Source organism: Bos indicus, chromosome 5 (assembly GCF_029378745.1).
Source record: "Bos indicus isolate NIAB-ARS_2022 breed Sahiwal x Tharparkar chromosome 5, NIAB-ARS_B.indTharparkar_mat_pri_1.0, whole genome shotgun sequence".
In the NCBI taxonomy this organism is placed as follows: domain Eukaryota; kingdom Metazoa; phylum Chordata; class Mammalia; order Artiodactyla; family Bovidae; genus Bos; species Bos indicus.
The window spans coordinates 26,518,960-26,533,482 of NC_091764.1; the positions used below are offsets into that span (position 1 = coordinate 26,518,960).

General features: G+C 38.4%; 1 protein-coding gene across 4 annotated transcripts in view; it reads left to right on the top strand.

Annotated features, from left to right (window-relative positions):
- Nucleotides 1-3,959: 3,959 nt before the first annotated feature.
- Nucleotides 3,960-14,523, top strand: part of LOC109559027 (cyclic AMP-dependent transcription factor ATF-7) — a 95,248-nt gene continuing 84,684 nt past the window's right edge. Inside the window, exon 1 of one of the 4 annotated variants that reach the window (XM_019960418.2) lies at nucleotides 3,960-4,102. The gene's annotated coding sequence lies outside the window, so the exon portion shown is untranslated. The other 3 variants (XM_070789006.1, XM_019960419.2, XM_070789005.1) reach the window with 3 other exon arrangements.

A 14,523-nucleotide genomic window follows, 5' to 3' on the forward strand; every position in this document is an offset into this window, starting at 1 on the left:
TTCAAAAGCATCAATTCTTCAGCGCTCAGCCTTCTTCACAGTCCAACTCTCACATCCATACATGATCCCAGGAAAAACCATAGCCTTGACTAGACGGACCTTTGTTGGAAAGTAATGTCTCTGCTTTTTAATATGCTATTTAGGTTGGTCATAACTTTCCTTCCAAGGAGTAAGCGTCTTTTAATTTCATGGCTGCAGTCACCATCTGCAGTGATTTTGGAGCCCAGAAAAATAAAGTCTGATACTGTTTCCACTGTTTCCCCATCTATTTCCCATGAAGTGATGGGACCGGATGCCATGATCTTCGTTTTCTGAATGTTGAGCTTTAAGCCAACTTTTTCACTCTCCACTTTCACCTTCATCAAGAGGCTTTTTAGTTCCTCTTCACTTTCTGCCATAAGGGTGGTGTCATCTGCATATCTGAGGTTATTGATATTTCTCCCAGCAATCTTGATTCCAGCTTGTGTTTCTTCCAGTCCAGTGTTTCTCATGATGTACTCTGCATATAAGTTAAATAAACAGGGTGATAATATACAGCCTTGACGTACTCCTTTTCCTATTTGGAACCAGTCTGTTGTTCCATGTCCAGTTCTAACTGTTGCTTCCTGACCTGCATACAAATTTCTCAAGAGGCAGATCAGGTGGTCTGGTATTCCCATCTCTTTCAGAATTTTCCAAAGTTAGTTGTGATCCACACAGTCAAAGGCTTTGGCATAGTCAATGAAGCAGAAATAGATGTCTTTCTGGAACTCTCTTGCTTTTTCGATGATCCAGCGGATGTTGGCAATTTGATCTCTGGTTCCTCTGCCTTTTCTAAAACCAGCTTGAACATCAGGCAGTTCACGGTTCATGTATTGCTGAAGCCTGGCTTGGAGAATTTTGAGCATTACTTTACTAGCACGTGCTGCTGCTGCTGCTAAGTCGCTTCAGTCGTGTCCGACTCTATGCAACCCCATAGACGGAAGCCCACCAGGCTCTCTCGTCCCTGGGATTCTCCAGGCAAGAACACTGGAGTGGGTTGCCATTTCCTTCTCCAATGCATGAAAATGAAAAGTGAAAGGGAAGTCGCTCAGTCGTGTCTGACTCTTAGCAACCCCATGGACTGCAGCCTACCAGGCTCTGCCGTCCGTGGGATTTTCCAGGCAAGAGTACTGGAGTGGGGTGCCATTGCCTTCTCGTGAGATGAGTGCAATTGTGCGGTAGTTTGAGCATTCTTTGGCATTGCCTTTCTTTGGGATTGGAATGAAAACTGACCTTTTCCAGTCCTGTGGCCACTGCTGAGTTTTCCAAATTTGCTGGCATATTGAGTGCAGCACTTTCACAGCATCATCTTTCAGGATTTGAAATAGCTCCACTGGAATTCCATCACCTCCACTAGCTTTGTTCGTAGTGATGCTTTCTAAGGCCCACTTGACTTCACATTCCAGGATGTCTGGCTCTAGGTCAGTGATCACACCATCGTGATTTCAGCCTTCTTTATGGTCCAACTCTCACATCCATACATGACTGCTGGAAAAACCATAGCTTTGACTTTACGGACCTTTGTCAGCAAGGTGATGTTTCTGCTTTTTAATATGCTATCTAGGTTTGTCATAACTTTTCTTCCAAGGAGCATCTTTTAATTTCATGACTGTAGTCACCATCCACAGTGATTTCAGAGCCTAAGAAAATAAAATCTGCCACTGTTCCCATTTTTTCCCCATCTATTTGCCATGAAGTGATGGGACTGGATGCCATGATCTTAGTTTTCTGAATGTTCGGTTTTAAGCCAGCTTTTTCACTCTCCTCTTTCACCTTCATTAAGAGGCTCTTTAGTTCCTCTTCACTTTCTGCCATTAGAGTGGTATCATCTGCTTATCTGAGGTTACTGATATTTCTCCTGGCAATCTTGATTCCAACTTGTGATTCATTCAACCTGGCATTTCAGCATGATGTACACCACATAGATGTTAAATAAGCCAGGTGATAATATACAGTCTTGATGTACTTCTGTCCCAATTTTGAACCAATCCATTGTTCCATGTCCAGTTCTAACTATTGCTTCCTGACCTGCCTACAGGTTTCTCAGGAGGAAGGTCAAGTGGTCTGGTATTCCCATCTCTTTAAGAATTTTCCACAATTTGTTGTGATCCACATAGTTAGGCTTTAGCATAGTCAATGAAGCAGAAATAGATGTTTTTCTGGAATTCCCTTGCTTTTTCTATGATCCAGTGGTTGTTGGCAATTTGATCTCTGGTTCCTCTTCCTTTTCTAAATCCAGCTTGTACATCTGGAAGTTCTCGGTTCACTTACTGTTGAAGTCTAGCTTGAAGGATTTTGAGCATTACATTGCTAGCATGTAAAATGAGCATAATTGTACAACAGGGAGAAGTCACCTGGATTCTGTCTACCTTTCAGAGGCTAGGAAGATAAATGAGATCCTATGCAGGAAGTTCAGAAATTTGAGTAATATAAAGCCGCAAAAGGAAGTTACCTGAGAGAAAATAGATTCCATAGGTAATATTTTGAGTTAACCCTCTTTATAATTACATAACATTTTTAAAGTTTTGTTGTTGTTGTTGTTAAGTTGTGGTTAAAAAAAAAACAACACAAAAAAACTGCATAATATAAAATTTACGACCTTGGTAACAACATGAGAAAATTTTAAATACAGCCTTTACATTTGATGTTTCACCCCAAATCTTCCCACAGCTGTCTCCTCATTGTTCAACTCAATACAAAGATTACTTCTTCAGTGAGGTCTCTCAATGCAGAAGTAAAGTTGCTTTCCTACTCTTGGTCACTTTCTGTCTCATTACCTGAAAGCATTCTTCACTAACTGAAATATTTATGTTTATTAACTGTCTCCCGCTCCCCATGGAAGGGCTTCCCAGGTGGCTCATGGTAAAGAATTCATGGGTTCTAACCCTGGGTGGGGAAGATGCCCTGGAGAAGGAAATGGCAATCCACCCCAGTATTCTTGCCTGGGAAATTCCATGGACATTAGAGCCTGGAGGGCTACAGTCCATGTGGTCGCAAAGTCAGATGTGACTTAGTGACTAAACAACAACCGCCTCCCTGCTAAAACTGTAAATTCTACCAGAGTAGGGACCTGGTCTGTCTACTCTTCTCCCCACACCTAGTTCTTTGTACACAGTATGTTCTAAGAATTTGTTAAAATACTTTCTGCGTAATAAGTATAGTGCCTTTTAATACCAAACAAGTTTCATATAGCTTATCTCATTTGATTATTACAACTCTGAGTAAAATGGGATTGGTGGCCCCACTGTAAAGATACTCAAAAGAAAATGATAGAACTCTCCACCTCCACATACAGCAACCCCTTACCCCCATACACACAAAGAGAGAGCAGAGACTACCGCTACAGTGATGCTATTCTAAGTGCCAAGAAGAAAATGCAACTACTCGACTGTTTGGCACACTGAATCACCTTGTGTAGCTGTCTCGGTTCTCCCCCCCCCCCCTTTAAAACGATTTAAAAAAAAAAAATTTTTTTTTTTTGGCCGTCCCACAGGGTTTGCAGGATCTTTGTTCCATCCCCAAGGGTTGGAACCCGTGGCCCCTGCAATGGAAGCCCGGAGTCCTCACCACTGGTAGGCCAGGGAATTCCCTTCCCCGTTTTTAAAAAAAAGAAAAAAGAAAAAAAAAACCAAAACAGCTTTATTGAGGTATATAACCTTGTCTTGTTTTTAAAGTGTGCTCTTTTGTAATAATCTAATTCTCTAGTATGAGAATACTTTGGATCTCCATTACTACAGGCACCTGTAAGCATTCCCTTTCCTTCTTTTTATTTTTCTCCCCTTACACTCTGCAGTCGAACACGTGTGACCAGCGCCTAGGGAACTCGCTCAGCCTTCCTCCCTAGCCCTGCCCACCGAAAGTCGCGCCCCTTCTTTTTCCGGAGCCCGGCCCCTCGGCTTCTTTCCGACCTGGCTCGGCGGATCTCGCCCTTCCTCCAACCCCTCTCTACGTCTCGCGAGAAGTGAGAGCGCCTGGCCGGACGAGAGAAAAGTATCTGCTCCGCTGAGGGGGGAAAGAAGGAGCTGGAGATAGATTGTGGGACCGATCGCGGGCGGGCGGGAGGCGACGGAGCTACCAGAGGGTGAGTCCTGTTAACATTAACTAGTCCATGACCTGACGGGCGTCTCCCCGTCAACTCTGGTCAATCCCAGCGTCCCAGACCGGGGGCTCCCCTCCCAGTATGTGTTGGACGGGGGCGCTGAGGCGGTGGCCGGGCCCTGTCTGAGGAAGAGGGTGGGGCATGGACTAACGCCGACCAATAAGAAAGAAGGAAGCTACGATTGGCGGCCACAAATACTAATGAGAGGTCATCTTTACCTTGCGGAGTGACGCCCCTCTTCTCTCCCTCCTCCCGCCTCCTTCCTTTGGGGGGGAAGGCGGGGCCAGAGGCCTGAAGTGTGGGGAGAACTTGGGGTAAGTAGCCCCGGGGGGCACAGGGCGTGGCAAGAAGAGGGGAGTTGAATCCTGAGGGAATGGAAGTCTAGTGGAGCCTGGAATGGGGTGGAATGGGAGAAAGGGGAAGGGTACTAAACTGATTGAAGACGCTGGACTTCTCCAAAGAGTGGGGTTAGAGGCTTGGCATTGGAAGAGTTAGGGGTAATAGGCAGGAGGTAGGGTTGAGTAGGTGAAAACATAGCATTTGGTTTTGCTGGGAAGATAGGAAGGAGTAAGTGGAAGTGAGAGTGTGGCATTTCTATTGAATTATAAGAAAACCTATCAGGGACAAGATATCAGAGAAAAAGTATGGATATGAAGAAAATTAAGTGGATGAGTTCAGGAAGATTTAATAGGGGTGGGTGTAGTGGCCAAAAGGCATCACTTTGGGTAGGGTATGGGGGAATCCAGAAGGGTAGGAGAGGTATTTGGTTGGGAGACGGCTGATATGGACAGGTGTTTAGCTTAGGTATCAGAAGTCTGAGAAGTGATTTTAGAGCTTTTGGTGAATATGGCATCCAGTCTGGTAACCAGCCTGCAAGAAAGCTGGGATAGTGGTAAAGAGAAAAATAGAACACTTTCATCACTTCTACTCTGATTTCCTTTCTCCGTCTCTTCCTCTTGCCGACTTCATCTGTTCCTCAGCTCAGGGATGGGGGATTGGGACTTCGGTGGCCAAGTCAAAGCCCCATCGGGAGTTATATGTTGCTCTGAATTGCTTGTTATGTTCTCTGACTGGGGTGTTTACTGCCCAGGGCACCTCCTACCCAGATTCCCGCGTTGCTACTTTCCTGACTCTAAAAGTTTGTTTTCTACTTACCAGAGAGTGTTTTAGTACCTCTGAGGGTTGGGTCATAGTAAGTGTAGTTTTGTGGGGGTACGCAGAGTTTTCTCCACAAGCTCACTTGATTCCTATGTTTAAAAACTTTGCATTAGTGTAAGTAATTCTTGCAGAGACATCAGTCTTTATAGGTATTCTAAGCACAGAAAAATGTACTATACTGAAGTTTGTTTTGTTAATTGTTTCTTTCCCACTTGAGTTGCCAAATGGATGGTTGCAGTTCGTTTTAGCTAGCTTATGTTTTTTTTTAAGTGGTGTAAATAAAATGGACACGTATTTCAGGAAAGTGAAAATTTTTCAGTTTCTTCTTTTGTGTCCAGATCAGAAAGCTACAGATATGTCATAATATCTTAGGGGCAAGGGTTGGGGAAATCAAACACAGTTTGTACTTAAACATGGAGGATATAAGGTAAGTGGAGACTATTGCGAAATGTAACATGTCAGTAATAAAAGAAGCTAAAGAAAAGTCTGGCAGCTATACTAAGTAGTCTTACCAGTTCTTAATTCTATACAAAAAAGGGACAAGTCTTTGCCCTTTGTTTGATATTTGTTTATTATTTAATAACGAGCTAGTACAGTCAATTAATAACTTCTTTGCTGTTGCACAGATTTGTCTTTTACATTCCTTCTTTTACTTTTGGAAGCAAAATGACATCTGAAATACCAGTAACGGTGTTATATGAAGAGAAACCAGAGTATGTTGCTTTGTACTAACCTTTGGTTTTCAACAACCATTTATCCTCCTGGCCAGGAACTTACCCCTGCAGCACATTGAGACTAATTAATTACTGTCCTTACAGCATTACTTACTTAATTGGGTTCCAGTATTTCACATTCAGAGCATTGCTATTGGATATTCGGACATTTTCACAGTTTGCCTGGCAGTAGCACAAAGAAATTTCCAATGAGAGCAAAGTTCCTTGTTTTATTCTTCCATCCTGTAATTTGTGATGGCTTTGACTTGAGCACTGTCTCATTAGTGTTACCACCTAGCAGAAGGCTAGAGTATAATAAACACTGCTCATCTTTAAACTTGTCGATCAAAGGGTACAACCTGTGATAGTTTCAGTGTTGTAACTTTTAAGCATTTTTGCTTACCATGGCTTTAAAATGTTAATAAATACCGTTGTATATCTCCTTTCTCTTCCCTGTCCCTTTCCTCTCCCTCTTTCATCTCCTTTCCTTTCCCACTTCCAGTTCAGAATTAAATTTGTTTTTTTCAACCAACGCTCAAACTGCTGCTTTAAGTCCCTGGCTCTGCCTGAACACAGCTGCTCTGAAATTCTCACAAGTTACTGTTTTGTACACGTCAAGAGTGCGTTTTTCCTAGGCTGCAGTAGGAGGGAGTCAGTGATACAGTAGCCTCCTATCCATGTCTGATGAGGAGGAACCTTTTTGAAAGGAAGTTTTAGGTGGAGCAAATAGCATTGCCATATAAATGTCTAATAAAAACAGCTCTCTTTTTGAAACTAGTTGGCAGGCTGGCATACAATTGTCCCTTATCCCTTGATAAAGGTACGAAAGTTAAGGTGCGTATGTTGTTTCTTTGAGAAAAACAAATGCAGGATTCATTTAAAAAGAAAAACAGTATTTCTTTCGTTGTTGGTTTCTCTGATTGTGGTACTATGATTGTAGAGTTCATGGGAGAAAGTCTTCCATTTCTAGAAACATGACAAAATGATTTTTAATTTTCTCATTTTTGAATGTTGCCTTCCCCTAGCAGGCCTATTTTTAGGATCAAGTATATTCTTGAAATGTGGAAATGCATCATTTTGGAATGTTTGGTGGATGGTCTTTTAACTTTTGAATGCTGTGAGGAAGCGATCCCTACTTCATAGATACCCCGTTCCATTATTGGAGCTCTACTTTTAGAACATTCTTTACATTGTGGTGCTCTTTACTCCTGCCATCTGAAGCTACAATAAATAAACCTAATTCCTTGTCAACCTGGTAGCCCTTCAAATGTTTGATGACAGTTATGTCCTGTTAAAACTTCTCTCTTACTGGGGTAAATATCCCATATTCTTTCAACCATTCCTTAAGTTACATTTTTAATAAAGTTCAGCCTCCTTGTCAACCTGCTTGAGTTTTTAGAATTTCTTATTTAGATCTGAATATAACATTTGATATAATCTGATCAATACAAAGTACAGGGGCAAGTAGGGCTTCTTTTTTCACTGCACTGAATAGTTAAAAAAAAAACAAACACAACATTGATTTTATTTATTTGGCTGGGTAGGGTCTTAGTTGTGTGAGCCCTTAGTTGCATCATGTGGGATCTAGTTCCCTGACCAGGGATCAAACCCAGGCCCCCTGCTTTGGGAGTGAGGAGTGTTAGCCACTGGACCACCAGGGAAGTTCCAGTACCTCTGTTCTTAAAGCCTAAGATCCAGTTAATTTATATAATTAATTTTTAAATTTCAGTTGAATTTGCATTTATCTCTATGTTTTATGTTTGAAATAAACTATAGCACTTGTGAAGAAAAAATGTACACATATATATGTATATTGTTGTTTAGTTGCTAAGTCGTGTCCAACTCTTTTGCAACCCGCACGGACCGTAGCCCACCAGGCTTCTCTGTCCATGGGATTCCCAGGCAAGAATTCTGGAGTGGGTTGTCATTTCCTTCTCCAGAGAATCTTCTGACCTAGGAATCGAACCTGTTGTTTCCTACATTGCAGGTGGATTCTTTACCACCAAGGGAAGCCCATATATGTAAATACATATTTAAATTATAGTTTATTAGTGTGGTGGTCTAAATTTGTCTTGCTCTGTTCTGTAGGGAAAATGGTGCTTACAAATGAGATAAAACATCAGAAGACATCTCTAGGGACTGAAGACTTTATGTTGGCAGCCAACAACTTTACTGTGTGTTAATTTTAGCCTGATAGTTCAATTTATGTTTGAGCAATTTTAGCTGATAAATGCAATTTTAAAGCATCTTCCTCTTTTGGGGTTTTAATTTTTACTTTCATTTTTAGCAAATTGCACATTCTGTATGGAAATGTTTGTGTGGAATGAAGTAGCACTCTGTAGGGACAGAATACATTTTCTTCTGATAACATTCTCATCCATCTAAGATCGTAATTATGAATTTTCCTAGAAAGCAGAAATACGGACTTGATGACCCCTCAAAGTCCTTTCCAGCCCCAAAATTCATAAGTAGAGGCTCAGATCAAGGAACTTACTATTTAAGAATCAAGAAGAAAAATAGAATGTAAAGAAAATGAAATTGAAATGGTTCTACTGACCCAGTGGGAATGGATAAACAAAAAGCAAGGAACATAAATGACAAGAAATAATAATTCCTGTGAGCTAAAAGCAGAACAAAAGTCATCAACAACAAATATTTTGCATTGGAGTCATTTTATGTCTTAAAGTATTTTATCATGACATTTTCTCTTCAGAATTTCCCTGGTGGACACTGTGTTGAAAGAATGTGGTTGGTTTTGTTTTTTTTTCTTCTGTTAAATCATAGTATTTTGTTTCCTTTGGTTCTCTTGTTTGTCCTTTTGTTGAGAAACTTAAGGGGAAAAAAAATCTGAATAATATATTCACTGCCTGTATACAGTGAAGCAAATTTCAGTTCAGCTTTGAAAGTAAACATAAACTCCTTGGCTTCCTTGGAGAGGAAGGATGAATGTTAAAATTCAGGAGAGGTTTTATGAAAAGACAAATTTACTACTCAGTTTTTAAAACTTTTGAAGCAGACATCTAGGAAAGATTCCCAACTAAACCACGGATTCATTTTGATATTTGGCAAAACTAATACAATTATGTAAAGTTTAAAAATAAAATTAAATTAAAAAAATAATAAAATAAATAAACCAAAGGTGAGCTACTACAGTAGTGTCATGAGGGAAAACAAAACTCATTACAAACTCACAACTTTGTTAGCGTCTCATCTTTTGGTGAATTTAATCCTAAATGTTTTCATGTATTTGAAACCTGACTGTGCCAAAAGTTTCTCTAATTCAGTACTGCATTTATCCTTAATAAATATCAATTTGTGAAAGTCTAACAAGAGCCAAGATTTAGCTTGAGAAGTTACTTTGTGAGTTTATGTCTTGGGCTTCCCTGGGAATAGTTTTGTTCTGCCATAGTCTCATCTCCTCACAAAACCCAACTTGTTTTCTTTGAGTGAAGTTATTTACTAATATCTTCTTATCTAGTATGGTGCTTCTTTCTGACCTAACAGAGAGAGATTTATGTTCTAAATTGGTCAGTTTTATTTGGGGCTTAAAATTTACCAGGTAAGATAAATGTCACTTTTTCAGATTAAAAAATAGAATATAACCATTCTTTTTGAAATAGGAATATGCTTGCCTTTATTATAAAAACAGGATGATTTATTGAATATAACACGATTGCTATAAATGATTTGTGTTGTCACCAAGTTTCTTGCCAGTAATGTTTATTTAAGCTTTATCAAACTTAAATAAAACTAGGATTTAACATGATTTTTCTGGTATTTCTGGTACTGGTATGTCTTTCATAGCACCATTTAATTTTTTTTAAGTTTTGGTCAAGCAGTAGTTTGCTAATATTTTACATACCTATGTTAGGGACTTCTGAAAGTCATTGAACATTGCAATACCCTAGATAGGTCACTGTGTTGCCAGTATGTGGACAGTATTAGAAAATAAATTTTTTTCTTGAGAACTTTTGAGGGTCTCCATGATTATCATTGTGGGATATTATAGCTATTTCCCATCTGGGACCAAACTCATACTCGGGTTTAATATTAAAGTCTATCAGGTTTGTTGTTGTTTGCAGCCTGTTTAAGTCCATGAAGATTTAAAATTTATCCTCAAAGATCAGTGTTGGCCCTTTGATTGCTATTGCTTTGTTGTTTCAGGGAACACACTTTACCTGAAAATGAGTAGGAAAAAAACCAAAACAACGCCAGAGTTTTGACAGCCTATCAGTTTCCAGGAATTTTTTTACTTCTAAAATCTTATTGAGACCAAGCATAGATAGGTATAATGTTCTCTAGTTGTTTCTAACTCCGCTTCCTTGCTATCACTTTAGCAAGTTATTTCTTCTTTGTTTTTGCTTTATTAACCTTCCTGAGAATAGCTCAGAATAGTTCCTTGAATCCTCCAAAAGCCTGGAGAGGCTTTTAAAAAGTTCTAGTCTAGTAATTGCCTGTATGAAGCTACTTCCATACAGCTTCTAAGCTTTGACCATGTGTTGCCTAACTTATGATTCAGCCTAATTCTCACTCCCATCTGTTTTCAGTCATTTGCTACAAAACTATTTGGTCTATTTAAACTGGCTCCTTTCTTTGAAACCTGTCGCTGCATGTCTGAGCCTGAAATCCAGAAATTAATTTTAACCTTCTCTTTGATCAGTTCAGGGCACTCTACTGTTTATTTCTCAAACTGTGGGTCTCAAACTGCTTTTGGTCTTAGTACCCACCCCTCTACACTCTTAAAGAGGACTCCAAAGAGCTTTTGCTTATTGTATCTACTTGTATTTACCATATTAGAAATTAAAATGGAGAAAATTTTAAAATATTTCATATACTTATTTTAAAATAACAGTATAAATGTATCTATAGTTTTAAAAAGTTGGGGAGAAGAACATCAAATGTCTGGCTGATAGAAAACATCCATATTCTCGTATCTGTTTCTGCATTTAATCTGTTAACAATATGTTGTTTGGTTGAAGTATCTGAAGAAAACCTGTGCTTACACAGATATGTAATAGGAAAAGAAAAGATTCTTTTCAGATAACTGTTGGTAATCTTTCTTCTTTGATAACTACATCAAAATCTGAAAAGTGATAGCTTCTTAAAAGTAGGCTGTTGTATAGAATCTGATACCACATCTGTGAACTTTTAACACCCAGACTTATGTTGCCTCTTAACAGGTCTTTTGCCCATGTATGTTCTGAATACCCATGAACCCTCTGGGAGGGTCTCAAGGACCTGTAAGGATCCCTGAGGCCCTCTTTGAGAACCACACTTGAAAAATACAGCTGTTTATCATGTAGGAGGAATATCCAACCATCTTAATGCTTCTCAAAGGGTGGGTTACTGACCACGTGCATCCGAATTACCCAGGGTGTTTTTTAGTGTCGATTTTTGGGCACCAAAGCCAAGAGAATCCAGGAGGAGGTCTGGGGATCTGTATTTTTACACTGTGTCTACATGAATATGCTAAAGATTGAGAACCCTGGAGATAGCTTAATCATATTTTAAGAAAATCTATTTTCTAAATTTTAAGAAGTCAAATAAAAAAATTGGTACTTGAATAGTCCTAATATAAGTCCTTATTATTAAGCACTCTGACATTTGTCATATTTGGGATATCTTAACCTTGTATTTTAATTAATAATAGTTATCATAATACCAAAAGTTTGCAAACTAAGGCCTCTTGGTAAATATGTTAGGCTTTGAAGTCATGAGGTCTCTGTTATAACTACAACTCTGCCATTGCAGCACAAAAGTAGCTAGCCAGGGACAACATGCAGAGAATAAGCATGGCTGTGTTCTCATAAAACTATTTATGGACACTAAAATTTGAATTTCATAAAATTTTCACGTCACAAAATTTTCTTCCTTTGTTTTTTTTTCAGCCATTTAAAAGTGTAAAAACCACTCATAGCTTGTGGACCAAAAAAGACCAAGTGGCAGGCTGGGTTTGGCCTATGGGCTGGAGTTTGCCAATCCTTGATGTATACTGTAACTGGTTTATGAGTTTAAAAATTATTATGATAAAACATACTTATTGTTAAAGCCATAAATATTATTTAATTTTCCTAGACAAAAATAATGCTCCAAGAAACTGTAGTCCTTCAAAGTCATGTTTCTGGACATTCATTTATATAAGAAACACTTGTGTGTAAACTTGGAAATGTGCTATTCAGTTGAAAGTAGTCATACAATATGCAAGTTACCATACAACTTTCAGGTATTACAAAAAGATATGGTGTCCATTTTTATATCTTCTTTGGGATGTGTGAGAACAGGTAACTAGGATTTAGTCCAACTTCAACTACTTGACTTACCTTTTGCCTATTTTTTTTTAACTCTCTACCTCAGTTTTCCAATTTGTTAGTTAGCGAAGGACCTTATAAAAGGCTAATTAAGTTTATAAAAGTATACATGCTTTTTATGCAATCCTTTTGAGGCATTTGGATTACCTGCTAATGAAATAATGTGTTAAACTGTTGTTATGCTAAATAATACAGTGGCAAATGAACCCAGATTTTATGAACAGAAATTTCACTTCCTAAATAATCTACTGTCTAGTTAAACTTGAGTCTTCTATGGTGTCTGGGGTTAAATACCTTCATTATAGTCTCATATGTTTATTGGAATCTTTTCCTTAAGTCAGTGTTCTGGATGTAATTCGAGTCACAGCAACACAGTGTCCTACTGTGTGTATAATAAAATGTTGAGACTGCTGTGGTGGACCCCTTCAGTGTTTGTGCTCTTTGCTTAGCAGCAGCTAAATTATCTTAGAATCTGAAACTTGGTAACCAGAGTTATGTTCTTAGAAGAGAGCTGTGTATAATTTTTTTCTTTTCAGTATCATAGGGGCATAGAGCCTATAGAGCTCTGTTTGGGTGTCTGAATGTTTTAGCTTGTTTGTAGCTCACTGAAAGACATTCTGTACCTTGATTTCAGCTCTGTTCCCTTTGTGATGAATGGTTGGGCAATTTCTAGGTGTTTTAATATAAGTACTACTTTTTATTGTTAGGCAGCATTCGTGGGTTTCTGAAAATGGATCCTTGAGGGTAACAAAGAAGGAATTATCTTGAAATGCTTGATTTACCCTGTGTATCAATCTGAGTTTCTACCACATCTATTTCTATTGATATATGATGCTGTTAGTTTATATTTTTAGAAAGCTTTTTTGGTAGTCCATTTTGAACTTATCAGTTGATTCTATGGTTCTGTTGCTTTGTAATGTAGAGTGAACAACTTTGTATGGTTTTTAAATACTATACTGTTAGTGATTTAGAATAGTCTAGCAGATACAAGCCTTTTTTTTAAACTCAGACATTTTTTAGTCGTGCAAATCAGTATTTTTATTATTAAATTATATTATTATTTGATTTATTAGAAGCAATCTATGATCATTGTAGAGACTTTGGGAAACACTGCAGGTAGAAAGAAGAAAATACAGTCATCTAGACTGCTACTATCCAGAGATAACCATTGTTAACATTTGATGTTGTTGCCCTCATCTTGTTCTGTGCTTATTATTTTGTTTGCTTTTTTATAGATTTGGAATTATGGTGCATGTGCAAGTTTGTATCCTACTTAATGTATAGCACTTAATGTATAGCATTTTCTCATGTTGTTAAATAGCTTTGAGAAATGTTATTATTAACAACTTATATATATTGTAAGACAGTGTTTCAATTTATATTTTTCCATCCTTTGTAAACATTTTATTTAATTCCTTTTCCTTTTTTTGTTATAAATATGACTGTGGTGAACATTTTCATATATAGATTATCCATGTTTCTGGCTTTAGCCTCAGAATAAAGTCCCAAAAGAAGAATTATTTGTTCAAAGGATATAAAACATTTTAAGACACTTAATATAAACATTGCCAGATTGCTTTCCAGAAAGATTGTCCAAATAATGTACTCCCCAAAGTCTCATATTAAGGTTCCCTCTCTGCTGCATCCTTGATTAGCAAGCATTCTTTTATACTTGAAAATGTATCTTAAAATCTGTGGTCTAGGTTTTGTTTTCAAGGGTCAATTAACTTGATGAATACCTCTCTTCTCCCCATTTTTAACACTCTAACCAAAAACTGTAGAACTTCTTCTATGTTATTTGTATGATAAGAACATAGAATTGATTGGGTGTAGTCACATAAAGTTCCTTAGGCACAAGGTAGTTGTAAATATGTATTTAAAATAATGTCTTAAATATATATTGCTTTAACTACATAAATAATCTACATCGCAGTTGTCTTGTGAACCCAGCAGCTTTCTGCAAAACTTGGAAAGATAAGTGTAAAATTTCAGCAAAGTATACTTGAATATCGGAGAAGGCAACGGCAACCCACTCCAGTACTCTTGCCCGGAAAATCCCATGGACGGAAGAGCCTGGTAGGCTGCAGTCCATAGGGTCGCGAAGAGTCAGACACGACTGAGCGACTTCACTTTCACTTTTCACTTTCATGCACTGGAGAAGGAAATGGCAACCCACTCCAGTGTTCTTGCCTGGAGAATCCCGGGGACGGGCGAGCCTGGTGGG